Source organism: Ranitomeya variabilis, chromosome 4, assembly GCF_051348905.1.
Source record: "Ranitomeya variabilis isolate aRanVar5 chromosome 4, aRanVar5.hap1, whole genome shotgun sequence".
Lineage (NCBI taxonomy): Eukaryota > Metazoa > Chordata > Amphibia > Anura > Dendrobatidae > Ranitomeya > Ranitomeya variabilis.
Genome location: NC_135235.1, coordinates 78,129,601 through 78,143,449, shown reverse-complemented (window position 1 = coordinate 78,143,449; position 13,849 = coordinate 78,129,601). Strand labels below are relative to the sequence as shown.

The 13,849-nt window shown below is 41.3% G+C and overlaps 1 protein-coding gene across 4 annotated transcripts in view; it reads left to right on the top strand.

Moving 5' to 3' along the window:
• CABCOCO1 (ciliary associated calcium binding coiled-coil 1) overlaps positions 1–13,849 on the top strand; it is a 209,160-nt gene that overhangs the window by 28,246 nt on the left and 167,065 nt on the right. The window lies entirely within an intron of this gene.

The window sequence follows — 13,849 nt, the reverse complement described above, 5'->3', positions numbered from 1 at the left end:
TAAAGAGGTTTTCCCAAAAGCAAAGTTAATTTTAATCAACATTTTAATCAATTCATCTTTGAATAACAAAAAGTTCCACAATTGGATTAGCTCATTCTTTCTTTGAGATAAAACATTTAGTGATGAGCGAGTATACTCGTTGCTCGGGATTTCCCAAGCACTCATGGGTTATCTCCGAGTATTTGTAAGTGTTCGGAGATTTCATTTTGTCACCTCAGCTGAATGATTTACGGCTACTAGCCAGGCTGAGTTCATGTGGGGGTTGCCTGGTTGCTAGGGAATTCCCACATGTGTTCAGCCTGTCTAGAAGCCGTAAATCATTCACCTGAGGTGACGAAAACTAAATCTCTGAACACTTACAAATACTTGGAGATCACCCGAGCGTGCTCGGGAAAACCCGAGCAACGAGTATACTCGCTCATCAGTAAAAACATTGCTTCAAAACAGGCAATAAAATGTTTTGTCTCACAGAAAGAATCAGCTGTGATCCCATGTTGTTCTGTCTGTATATTCTCTTTTGCTTTCTCTCTTGGCCAGGAGCTGTGGTATGATCAGACCTTGTCCCTGTATGTTAAGACACAGTCATTACACAGTGCACAGCAGGGGCACATTTATAAGATTATCTCAGCACAGGAACATTTATTTTAATGCCAGAACCATAGAAAAAGACATGGATCGCACAAACCAATGTTCATACTTTTATCTAATGCTGCTAGGCAAATATTTACAAACTGAACATGAGGTTCGTAGTTTAACATTCTGATCAGACTGTATAAAGCCCACTACCACGTCATGGTGAACCTCTCAGTGGGTCCCTAGCCTGAAAGGTGCAGCACCATCTGCAAACCACCATCACAGCGACAATGCACCAGCAGGGCAGTCGGCCTGGAACCTCACAGCACTCATGCTGCAAGTCCCCACAACTCCGAGACACAATGCCCCACCGACACAACACTGCACCAACAATGGCTGCTACACAGCAACAAACACAAGGTGAATAGATGTAAAAAACGCACCTTGCACACCTTCCACCTTCTTGTAGCATGGGTGCTGTGAGGCTCTAGATTGCCTGTCCTGCTGGTGGATTGTCTCTGTGATGGTGTTTTGCACACAATGTCCTAGGGACCCACTGAAAGGTTCACCATGACATGGCAGTGGGCTTCATAAAGTCTGACCAGAAGACCAGACCAGAATATTAAACTAAGAACCTCATATTAAGTTTGTCAATTTTTGCCTAGCGGTGTTAGATCAAAGTGGAAATATTGGGATGTGCAGTCCATGTCTTTTTTTTACAGTTCTGACATTTATTTTAATACATCCAATTGTGGAACTTATCCAAGATCCATTAATTGAAATGTACTTTGGTTGTGGGTAGTGTTGAGCATTCCGATACCGCAAGTATCGGGTATCGGCCATCGGCCGATACTTGCGGTATCGGAATTCCGATACCGAGTTCCGATATTTTTGTGATATCGGAAATCGGAATCGGAAGTCCCCAGTGTATGGTTCCCAGGGTCTGGAGGAGAGGAGACTCTCCTTCAGGCCCTGGGATCCATATTCATGTAAAAAATAAAGAATTAAAATAAAAAATATGGATATACTCACCTGTCCGGCGGCCCCTGGACCTTACCGCTGTTAACCGGCAGCCTCCGTTCCTAAGAATGAGGAGTTTAGGACCTGCGATGACGTCGCGGCTTGTGATTGGTCGCGTGAGCGGTCACATGAGCGGTCACGCGACCAATCACAAGCCGCGACGTCAGCCGCGACGTCATCTAAGGTCCTAAACTCCTCATTCTTAGGAACGGAGGCTGCCGGTTAACAGCGGTAAGGTCCAGGGGCCGCCGGAGGGGTGAGTATATCCATATTTTTTATTTTAATTCTTTATTTTTTACATGAATATGGATCCCAGGGCCTGAAGGAGAGTTTCCTCTCCTTCAGACCCTGGGAACCATCCAGGATACCTTCCGATACTTGAGTCCCATTGACTTGTATTGGTATCGGGTATCGGTATCGGCGATATCCGATATTTTTCGGGTATCGGCCGATACTATCTGATACCGATACTTTCACGTATCGGAAGGTATCGCTCAACACTAGTTGTGGGACAACTTCTTTAAGTTTGGTGTAAGGCAGCATGAGATCACATGCAAGACCACCTGAGTATCACATTGCAATGAAGATGTCGTGTTAGGTAATCAAAAGATATCAACGGTTGTAGATTGTGAGCCCTCGCGGGCAGGGTCCTCTCTCCTCCTGTTCCAGTTGTGACTTGTATTGTTCAAGATTATTGTACTTGTTCTTATTATGTACACCCCTCCTCACATGTAAAGCGCCATGGAAAAAATGGCGCTATAATAATAAATAATAATAATAATAATAATAACGGTTTTGGCCAACGGTTTAATGTGTATGGGCACCGGCCAACTGATGGTCGGGAGAGATGTTGACCCTGCTGGCAGCTTCTCCATAGAGAATGCAGAAGCACTCGGCTGAGCAAGCATGCTCTTTTGTATGGGAGAGTCGGCTGAGATGGCTGTTGGCTGAACAATCTAGCAAAGCATCGGCCGTCAGCCATCTAATATACTGTATATGGCCAGTTTAAGTTTGGAGTAGGACAGCAGAAGGTCACCTACCAGACCTCCCTCTTGAGGAACACAATAGTCATCCTGTCTTCAGCTCACAGTGGCAGCTTCAAGGCATGATGAGATAGATAGATCGATGGCTCACTGACACTTTAATTTTTTTTAAATACAATTTAGAGGGTCTATTATACATTTCCAGGCTAAACTGTCTGAAAATGTGAAACAAAATCTAATATAATACTGTATATAAAATTCAGTAACCAGAACCCCCACCTTTGCTATTACTCATCACTGCACATTGACCTGAGATCCAATGATTATTTTCAACAGAACTGACCCTTTTATTGTCAATGGGGTACATCCGGCAATGTTTTTATTGACCACGAGACAGTATGGTTTGCTGTATGAGTTGAATTTTTCTGTTTCTAAACATATCTGAAAAATGGATTTCTAAACAGAAGTGTGAAGCTCGCCTTTTCTGAAATTTCTATTCTCTGTGCAGAGGTCATTATTCTATGTAATAGGCAGTGGTGTCAATAATCTATGTATTTGAGGAGGGAAGTTACCATAGTTTGATTGACCTAGGACTGTAAATGTACAGTTTTTGGAGCTCATGTACATAGGATCATTTTGTACACAGTTGTTATTTATACATACATAGGCCTCTATTCTAACTTCTTTTATTTCTGATGTCTACATTTTTTTTCTGTTGGATTCTGGTTGAATGCTAGAAAATAAAATCTTGGCTTGTTCTATCACATGTACTGTATGTATTACAGAAGTTGTCCACTATTTGGACACCTTCTTGTAATACCCCTTGCTAGGCTCCCATAAAATAATAAAGCTTATGCTCACCGCCTGCGGTGTTGGCACTCGCTTATCCGGTGCTCTCGTGTGGTTGTTGTGACACGTGATGCCGGCACCCAATCAGTGCTATCGTCAATGTCCCCACTTCTGTGGAATTGAGCTGGAAGAGGAAGTCCAAGATCAGCTGCAGCCCAGACTTCCTCTTCATGTTCGATTTATCCGAAAGCAGGGACAGTGATGCCAGTGCTGATTGAGACCTCGGGACATGCAGGGAGCAGGTGAGTATGTGACCGTCATTGCTCCCCCTCACCCGCTGACCCCCCTGCAGACCATGACTCGAGTATAAGCTTAGAGGGGCACTTTCAGCCAAAAAAAATGGGCTGAAAATCTCGGCTTATACTCGAGTATATACGGTAATTCACAGCAATGTCTAAACGATATTGCTGTGCACATATTCAGTCTTTTGATACTTCTATTAACTGCTTCAGGATTCTGAAACCCCGGAGCTGGTAAAAGAAATGTTCATTCTTTGGGCCAGCTTCCAAGCTCTCTCAATAGAAAATACAGGAAAAGATGCTGACAACGGAACCACCGCAAAAAAAGACCACTTCGGGAGAAAATTCTCCAGCTTTTTTCTGAAAAGGTTTTGTGAAAGAAAACTCTGAGACTCCACTGTCGGATTGAAGTCACTGTGTAGACATAGCCAAAAAGCTGCAAAAATGCTTTAGAAAACAAACTCTTAATTTAATTTAATTGAGAAAGTCTTCAGAATCCAAAGGCCTCCATCTCTCCCTTCACATCTTGCCTGCGACGTCATTGTGTCCTTCTTCCCCACAGGGGTTAAAAACGACCTTCTGGGGTTGACAAAAAACTCAAAAGCGCTCCCAGCCCCATATAGCAACTTATCTTTTTTTTAAAGACCTGTCAAAAACAACACTACAAAGACGTAAATCTTTTCTCCAAACCACACGGAGTCTCACTCACGCTGGAATCCGCTACCTGTGGACAAAGTCTTCCAACTTATATGTCAAACTTGCTTCAAAGGCGTACACCCTCTCAAGTCCAGAGGAAGGAATCTCTCTCTTAAAAAGAGTGGGGTTATCGTTTTCTACAATTCCACGTGACGCCGCTTCTCTGGCCACACCAGATGCATACCCTACTTGAAATAAGTACACTTTCCACTTAAATGTCTTACTAATACTGAACCGGACATTGCCCTCCAAGAGGTTCCTGGGTCACTTTAGGTGACCCCGGACCGGGCAGGTTTTCATGTTTTAATAAGTGCTACAGATTTCAGTTTTGTATTTCAGTTTGATTAATTATTTTTACGATAGAATCGGTGTTGAACTCAATAACACATCTACTTCATAAGCACAAGCTCACGTATTCATACAAGAACTCTATTTCATGTTAGTATTCAGATCTTATGAAGCTACAACACATAATCATATATTTCAGTTACATAGTTTAAGCTTTTTCAAGAATACTTTAATCTACATCATTAGCTAATGTACTCACATAGGAATTCTGTTCACGTTTTATGAAGCTACAACACAATCTTAAATCTTAGTTTCATGGTTTAAGCTATTTCATTACTACTCTAGCCTTCATCATAAGTTTACATACACATGTAGGAACTCAGTTTCAGGATGTTTCGTTAAATTATGACTTCTATACGTTTGTAAACCTGCCTTTTTTCCCTATTTTGATAGGGTTTCCTTTCCTTATCTCATATCCCTTCCCTCCCCATCCTCTCCTTCCTGGTTTACCCTATCCTGTAAAAATTGTTAAAATCCCAATAAAATTGTTTGGAAAAGAAAACAAACTCTTCAAAAACACTTGAAAAAAAATCTTCAAAACAGCTTCAATTAATGCTTCTGGAAAAAAAAGCTCTTCAGTGAAGTAGCCTTTCCTGAAAGGTTTCCAACTAGAAAACTCATCATTTTTTACCTCCTCAAATAAACTGTGCGCACAAAGGTTAAGGTTGGTGTTTTGTGTACGAGGCTGAAATACAGGAACAGGACTCTTATAGCAATGAATTTAGACTTCTGTATTAATGCTTATAATTAAAAAGTTGAAATGAGACTATAAAACTAATGTTGAAACATGAAACGATACTTTCAGGACTTTTTTAAACCTTTATTTATTTGAATTTCTAGTCTCCCCACTAATAATTATGTGTACAGAAGTATAATGATTTCATTTAATGAATCATGCTGACAGGGGACTTAACCAGCCTTTATTAATCTTTAACTCATAATTTATTAAAGCAGCCAAACGATTAGATATTGAATTTATTTAGGTTGCAATTTACATTTCATTGAAATGCCATCTTCACAAACAATGCGCTCAGTAGTTTAATAAATGTCATATTCTTGTCATGCTCATAAAGTGGATAAGTAGTGCTCCAACTAGACTGAACTAGCAGAAGCCATATATTCATGTGAATGTCAAAAGTCAACATATGAATGATCATATTTATGGCATTTATAACAGAGTACCCTATCAGAAGATTAAAAAAGACAAAACAATAAAACAAAGCAACAGCAAAATACAATGCGGCAGCAAAAACTAAGGAGGGTCTTCTTCTTCATTAGAATTTAAAATCCACTCGTTTAACCCCTTTACCCCCTAAGGTGATTTGCACATTAATGACAAGGCCAATTTTTACAATTCTGACCACTGTTCCTTTATGAGGTAATAATTCTGGAACACTTCAACAGATCCCGGTGAGATTGTTTTTTCGTGACATATTATACCTCATGATAGTGGTAACGTTTCTTTGGTATGACTTGCGTTTATTTGTGAAAAAAATGGAAATTTGGCCAAAATTTCGCAATTTTCCAACTTTGAATTTTCATGCCCTTAAATCGCAGAGTTTTGTCACACAAAATACTTAAGTAACATATTCCACATGTCTACTTTAGATCAGCTCAATTTTGGAACTATTTTTTTTTTTGTTATGAAGTTATAAGGGTTAAAAGTTGATTTTTAATTTTTCTAATAAAATGTACAAAACCATTTTTTTTAGGGACCACATCACATTTGAAGTCACTTTGAGGGGTCCATATGATAGAAGATACTCAAAAGTGACACCATTCTAAAAACTGCACCCCTCAAGGTACTCAAAACCACATTCAAGTACTTTAATAACCCTTCAGGTGCTTCACAGGAATTTTTGGAATGTGGAAAAAATCTTAAAAAAAAAAAATTACATCAGATACAATTTTTTTTTATTTTGACAAGGGTAACAGGAAAAAATTGACCCCAAAATTTGTTGTGTAATTTCTCCTGAGCATGCCAAGACCCCATATGAAGGAGAAAAACATTGGGCGCACAGGAGGGCTCGGAAGGCAAGGAGCATCATTTGATTTTTTGAATGTAAACTTTCCTGGAATCATTAGCGGATGTCATGTTCCTTTGGAGAGCCCCTGATGTGGAAACCTCACACAGGTGACCCCATTTTGGAAACTAGACCCCTCAAAGATTGTATTTAGATGTGTGGTGAGCTCCTTGAACCCGCAGGTGCTTCACAGAAGTTTATAACTTACAGAAGAGAACATAATAAAATCACATTTTCCCCACAAAAATGTAATTTTAGCCCCAAATTTTGTATTTTCATAAGGGTAACAGGAAAAATTGAACAATTTGTTGGGCAATTTCTTCTGAGTACGCTGATACCCCATATGTAGGGGAATACTACTTTTGAGGCACAGCGCAAAGCTCAGAAGGGAAGAGGCGCCATATTGGAGTTCAGATTTTGCTGGAATGGTTTGAGGGTGCCATGTCACATTGGCAGAGCCCCTGAGGTGCCAGAACAACAGAAACCCCCTTTATGTGAACTCTTTTTACAAACTACACTCCCCAATGAATTCATCTAGTAGTGCAGTGATCATATTGACACCACATGTGCCTCACAGAATTTTATACCACTGAGCAGTGAAGAAAGAATAAATTACATTTTTATCACTAAAATGTTGTTTTAGCCCCAAGTTTTTAATTTTTCTAAGGGCTAATAGGAATTTTTTTGCTCAGTGTGCCAATACCCTACATGTAATCGGTAAATATTTTTCAGGCACAATGCAAAGCTCAGAAGGCAAGGAGGGCCAGATTTTACTGTTATTGTTTGCAGGTGCCATGACCCACTGGGAGAACCTCCCATAAGTGACCCCAATTTACAAAGTACACCTCCCAGTGAATTCATCTAGGGGTGCAGGGATTTTATTGACATCTCGGGTGTGTAACAGAAATTTATACCATTGGGCAGTGAAGAAAAAATAACTACATTTTCACCACCACCATTTGTCCCACAATTTTTACTAAATGTGGCAATACCCAATATGTGGCGGTACAGTACTATTTAGCCATATGGAGGGACTCGGGAGGAATGGAGCGCTATTTGCCTCTAGGAGCGCTGATTTTCTTAAAACAGTTTGAGGACTCCATATACAGAGCCCCTAATTGCTAAAAGATCACCCCTCAAGTGACCCAATTTTAGAAATTATACCCATTTTGGAATTTATCAACAGATCTAATGATGATTTTGACTTCATGGGTATTTTCAGAAACAAGCATCAATGAATGTTGCCAAGTGAAAATTGCAAACTGCCATTGCAGTGATCAGTACGCTATAGTGACTAATACGCTGTAGTGACCAGTATGCTGTAGTGACCAATACGCTGTAGTGACCAGTGTGTTGCAGTCATCAGTACGTTATGCCCAGTCCGTGCTTCTGGAGGCATGCACCCATAAGTTAGACGGGCTCTCCTCGCTTCAGAAATGCCAAACATGTGGACGCTATATGTGGTTTAGGTACACAGTGGGGCTCAGAAGGGAAGGGGCATTTGCATTTGAGAGCGCAGTAACGTGGAAGCCCCCTATATTTCCATTAACAGGTGACAGATCTGAGGGAGGGCTTGTTTTTTTGTGGATTGAATTGAAGCTTTTACTGGGAACATTTTACATAATGTTTTAGATCACATTTATCCGACGCTCTACCCTGACCACCTACTTTGGAGTTTCCATATAAATCTCTGAGTGACATGATTCAGATGAAACCCCTGAGGGATTCATTCACCAGAATGAGGCGGCAGAGTTACTCTGGACTCTGTCTGGCCTCTGTTCAGCGGCGTCCTTCTTTTCAAAAATGCACAAAACTGTGGCCTAAGGCACTTTTATACAATCCTAAAAAGACGGACACTGCCGAGTCACAGGTCAGATGGCATCCACAGTGCCTCCATCTGCCTCATTATAAGGAATCTTCCGCCAGAGGTTCCATCTAAATCACGTATTTCAGAAATTTACACTGAAACCCCGGTTTAAGCGCTCAGCGCAGAGCGCAGGATACATGTGTGCCGAGCCTTACTGTGATCTTTGGGAGGCAGAATGAAAAAATCAACAGCAGGTGATCAGTTGGTTTTATGTATTTTTTACGCCATTCCTCATGTGGTATAAGTGATTAGGCGCCTTTATTCTTTGTGTCAGTGCGATTACAGCAATACAAGATATATATCGGATATATATCGGATTCTTATGTTTGGCTGCTGTCACACACTAAAAGATTCTTTTTATTGCAAAAAATAGTTTTTGCATCACCATATTTTGAGAGCTATAATTTTTCCATATTTTGGCCCACAGGGTCATGTGAGGGCTTGTTTTTTGCGGGACGAATTGACGTTTTTATTGGTATCATTTTCGGCACATGATATTTTTTGATCGCTTTCTATGTTAGGGCTAGCGGAACGCACCAAATAATTAGAAAGATAGAGTAAGGTGCGTTCGCAGCCCGGGGTCCACCGTGCAGAGATGGAACTTGCTGCTAAGTAATGACGGACAAAAAACCTTATATTCAATACCAAAACGGAGTCCTAGAACAAAAAAGAAACCAAAAACACAAGGACCCCTAAAGTATAACTTTTAATAAATAAAGCTAAAAACTTCGTTCCAGATTTGAAGACATTAATCACAAATATATATACATAAAACCACAGGGATCCCTGTGGTTTTATGTATATATATTTGTGATTAATGTCTTCAAATCTGGAACAAAGTTTTTAGCTTTATTTATTAAAAGTTATATTTTAGGGGTCCTTGTGTTTTTGGTTTCTTTTTTGCTAAGTAATGACGGACTATATGGCAGTACAATATGGATTCACACATGGGTTAACTTCACCCAGCATGAAGAAAGTGAACCCTGTTGCATCACAGAGCCGCGGTGCCGCACAGAGAGCGCAAAGCAAGGAGTCACAGAACTCTATCCCTAGATTCAGGATTAGAGTACAACTAGACCTCTTGCGCTTGACACCGCAACTGGGGTGTCAGCGTAACCAAAATAATAATTTAGATGCACGGGAGTGCGTGCGGTGCCGCTCTGGCAGACGCCACTAACCACCCAGGCTTGGGTAAGGAAAGTGCTGTGAAAGCACATGGCGCCGCACTGGCGGTCACAGCAATCTGACGCTGTATTGTGTGTCACGTGCTGATGGCTAAGTCGGGCGCTAGATAGCAATCATCCACCTTACGCGAGCAGTCATACACAAGGGAGGGTATAATTAATGAACGACTTTCTCACATCAACACACACACGTTTACAAGTGTACACTAGCGCATGGCCGTGTGGCCATGCGAACCTTTTATAGCTGCAGCAAGTACAGGACCTTCCCAGAAGGAACAATGGGAGGCTGCCACAGAAGTTGAGCACATTCAGGACCTTCCTAGAGGACCAATGGGATTTGCTGCAGTATCTAAGCATGTGACCCTTGATCTCCAACGAGAGATCTTGCCCTGGGCATGCTCAGAAGGGGAAAAGCAGGACTTAGTCCCAAAAATGTCTGCTTGCCGCTGCACAGTACTGGCTACAATGGCAGAAGCTGGAAAGGCAGCACTAGCCCTTTGCACAGAGTCAGACTGAGCAAGACATAAGGACCGACATCCCTGCCGAGCAGGCTCCTTTGTGGCTGGAGAAGAATGGGAGACCACAGCGGAGATGGCTCGAGATTCCCCCTGTGCAGAGGCAGGAACTCAACACCTAACATTCTATTCTGATTTTTGTGAGGCAGAATGAAGAAGAACAGCAATTTAGGAATTTTTGTTTTCTGGGGGGGTTTATGCTGTCTGTGTGTGATAAAATTGATAAAGCAGTTTTATTCTTTGGGTCAGAATGATTACAGCGATATCTCATTTATATATTTTTTTATGTTTTGGCGCTTTTACACAATAAAAACTATTTTATAGAAAAAATTATTAATTTTCCATCGCCTAATTCTGAGAGCTATAACTTTTTTATTTTTCTGCTGAGGGAGCTGTATGGTGGCTTGTTTTTTTGTCAGTCAAGATGTTGTTTTCAGCGATACCATGTTTATTTATATTCGTCTTTTTGATCGCGTTTTATTCCACTTTTTGTTTGGCGGTATGATGATAAAGCATTGTTTTTTGGCTTGTTTTTTTTATGGTCTTCACTAAAGGGGTTAACCAGTGGGACAATTTTATAGGTCGGGTCGTTGCAGACGCGGAGATACCAAATATGTGTACTTTTATTGTTTATATTTTTATTTTCATACAAATATTTATTTATAGATACAATCTTTTGATTTTTTATTATTATTTTTGATTTTTTTAAAAATATTTTTACAATTATTTTAAACATTTTTTGTACTTTTCCACTTTGTCCCACTATGGGACTATCATTTTTGCAGGCTAATCACTTGTGCAGCATGGGGATACAGTAGAATCCACATACTATGCAAACTGTCAGCTCTGCACTGACTGGGAAAGTTGCTGATCATGCACTGCTCATCAAGCAACTTTCCTAGCTCTGATGACCCGACACATCGGGTCATCATGGCAACGATCGGGACTCCGCGGCGTGACCAAAGGCAGAGGCGCTCTCATCCCTCTGCCGGCTCCCGGAATGCTGCAATTGCATTTGGTCACAACATTCAGGGGGCTAAAGTGCCAGGAGCGGTGCGTGACCTGGTGTCAGCTGTCAGAATCAGCTGACACCCGGCGGTGATCACCCTCCCACCACCCGTGTGCGTGGGTGATCGCGATGACGTAATAATCCGTCCCTGGTCAAATAGACCCCTTGCATATGGAAAGATTATTTCATCATAAAGGCAGAAAGGGGTTAAAGAGTAACCGTCATTTTAATTTCTCGTTTCATAAATCAATAGTACATATGAAAATAAGAAACTTTGTAATATATCTGATCAGAGAAATCTGTTTCTTTCTCCGCCAGAGCTGATCATTTATTCTCAAAGTTCTCAATTCCTTGGTAAAATTTGTATTCAGTGAAGACAGATTATTCCATTACTGAGATAGGAGATGACAGTTGGGGTTTATAAGATTCAGTAAAGAAGGTAGGATAGAGGAGGAGGGAGGAGCCAGAGACTGAGATCTTCCTCCTCCCCTCTAGAGAGAATCTTATCAGTACCCACTGCCATCTCCTATCTCAGTAATGTGAAAGTCTGTCGTCAATGAAGACAGATTTTACCCTTGAATTGAGAATTTTGAAAATGAGTGGTGAGTCCTGATGAAGAGAGAAGCAGATTTCTCTGAAAAGATGTATTACAAAATTACTTATTTTCACGTTTACTATTGATTTATGGAATAAAAATTAAAACAACAGTCACTCTTTAACCCCTTTCTGACCTTTCTGACCTTAGACATACTATCCCGTCGAGGTGGTGTGGGCCCGTATGACTACCGACGGGATAGTACGTCATATGCGATCGGCCGTGCTTACGGGGGGAGCGCAGCCGATCGCGGCCAGGTGTCTGCTGACTATCGCAGCTGACATCTGGCACCATGTGCCAGGAGTGGTCACTGACCGCCCCCGGCACATTAACCCCCGGCACACTGCGATCAAACATGATCGCAGTGTTCCGGTGGTATAGGGAAGCATCGCGCAGGGAGGGGGCTCCCTGCATGCTTCCCTGGGACCCCCGGAGCAACGCGATGTGATCGCGTTGCTCCGAGGGTCTCTTACCTCCTCCTCCCTGCAGCAGGCCCAGATCCAAAATGGCCACGGCATTCGGGTCCTGCAGGGAGGTGGCTTCACAGCGCCTGCTCAGAGCAGGTGCCGGGAAGCCTGGATCTGTGCACGTCAGATCGCCGATCTGACACAATGCACAGCAAAGTGTCAGATCAGCGATCTTACACTATAACATGATGCCCCCCCTGGGTAATGTTATAGTGTAAAGAAAAAAATATTCACATGTGTAAAAAAAAAAAAAAAAATCCCCCCCAAAATTCCCCCCCCCCCAAAATATTGTTCCTATAAATACATTTCTTTATCTAAATAAAAAAAAACAATAAAAGTACACATATTTAGTATCGCCGCGTCCGTAACGACCCGACCTATAAAACTGTCCCACTAGTTAACCCCTTCAGTGAACACCGCAAAAAAAAAAAAAACTAGACAAAAAACGTTTTATTATCATACCGCCAAACAAAAAGTGGAATAACACGCGATCAAAAAGACGGATATAAATAACCATGGTACCGCTGAAAACGTCATCTTGTCCCGCAAAAAACGAGCTACCTTACAGCATCATCAGCAAAAAAATAAAAAAGTTATAGTCCTCAGAATAAAGCGATGCAAAAATAATTATTTTTTCTATAAAATAGTTTTTTATTGTATAAAAGCGCCAAAACATAAAAAAAAGGATATAAATGAGGTATCGCTGTAATCGTACTGGCCCGAGGAATAAAACTGCTTTATCCATTTTACCAAACGCGGAACGGTATAAACGCCTCTCCCAAAAGAAATTCATGAATAGCTGGTTTTTGGTCATTCTGCCTCACAAAAATCGGAATAAAAAGTGATCAAAAAATGTCACATGCCCAAAAATGTTACCAATAAAAACGTCAACTCGTCCCGCAAAAAAGAAGACCTCACATGACTCTGTGGACCGAAATACGGAAAAATTATAGCTCTCAAAATGTGGTAATGCAAAAAATATTTTTTGCAATAAAAAGCGTCTTTCAGTGTGTGACGGCTGCCAATCATAAAAATCCGCTAAAAAACCCACTATAAAAGTAAATCAAACCCCCCTTCATCACCCCCTTAGTTAGCAAAAAAATTAAAAAATGTATTTATTTCTATTTTCCCATTAGGGTTAGGGCTAGGGTTAGGGCTAGGGCTAGGGTTAGGGTTAGGGCTAGGGTTAGGGCTAGGGTTGGGGCTAGGGTTAGGGCTAGGGTTGGGGCTAGAGTTAAGGCTACAGTTAGGGTTGGGGCTAAAGTTAGGGTTAGGGTTGGGGCTAAAGTTAGGGTTAGGGTTTGGATTACATTTACGGTTGGGAATAGGGTTGGGATTAGGGTTAGGGGTGTGTCAGGGTTAGGGGTGTGGTTAGGGTTACCATTGGGATTAGGGTTAGGGATGTGTTTGGATTAGGGTTTCAGTTATAATTGGGGGGTTTACACTGTTTAGGCACATCAGGGGCTCTCCAAACGCGACA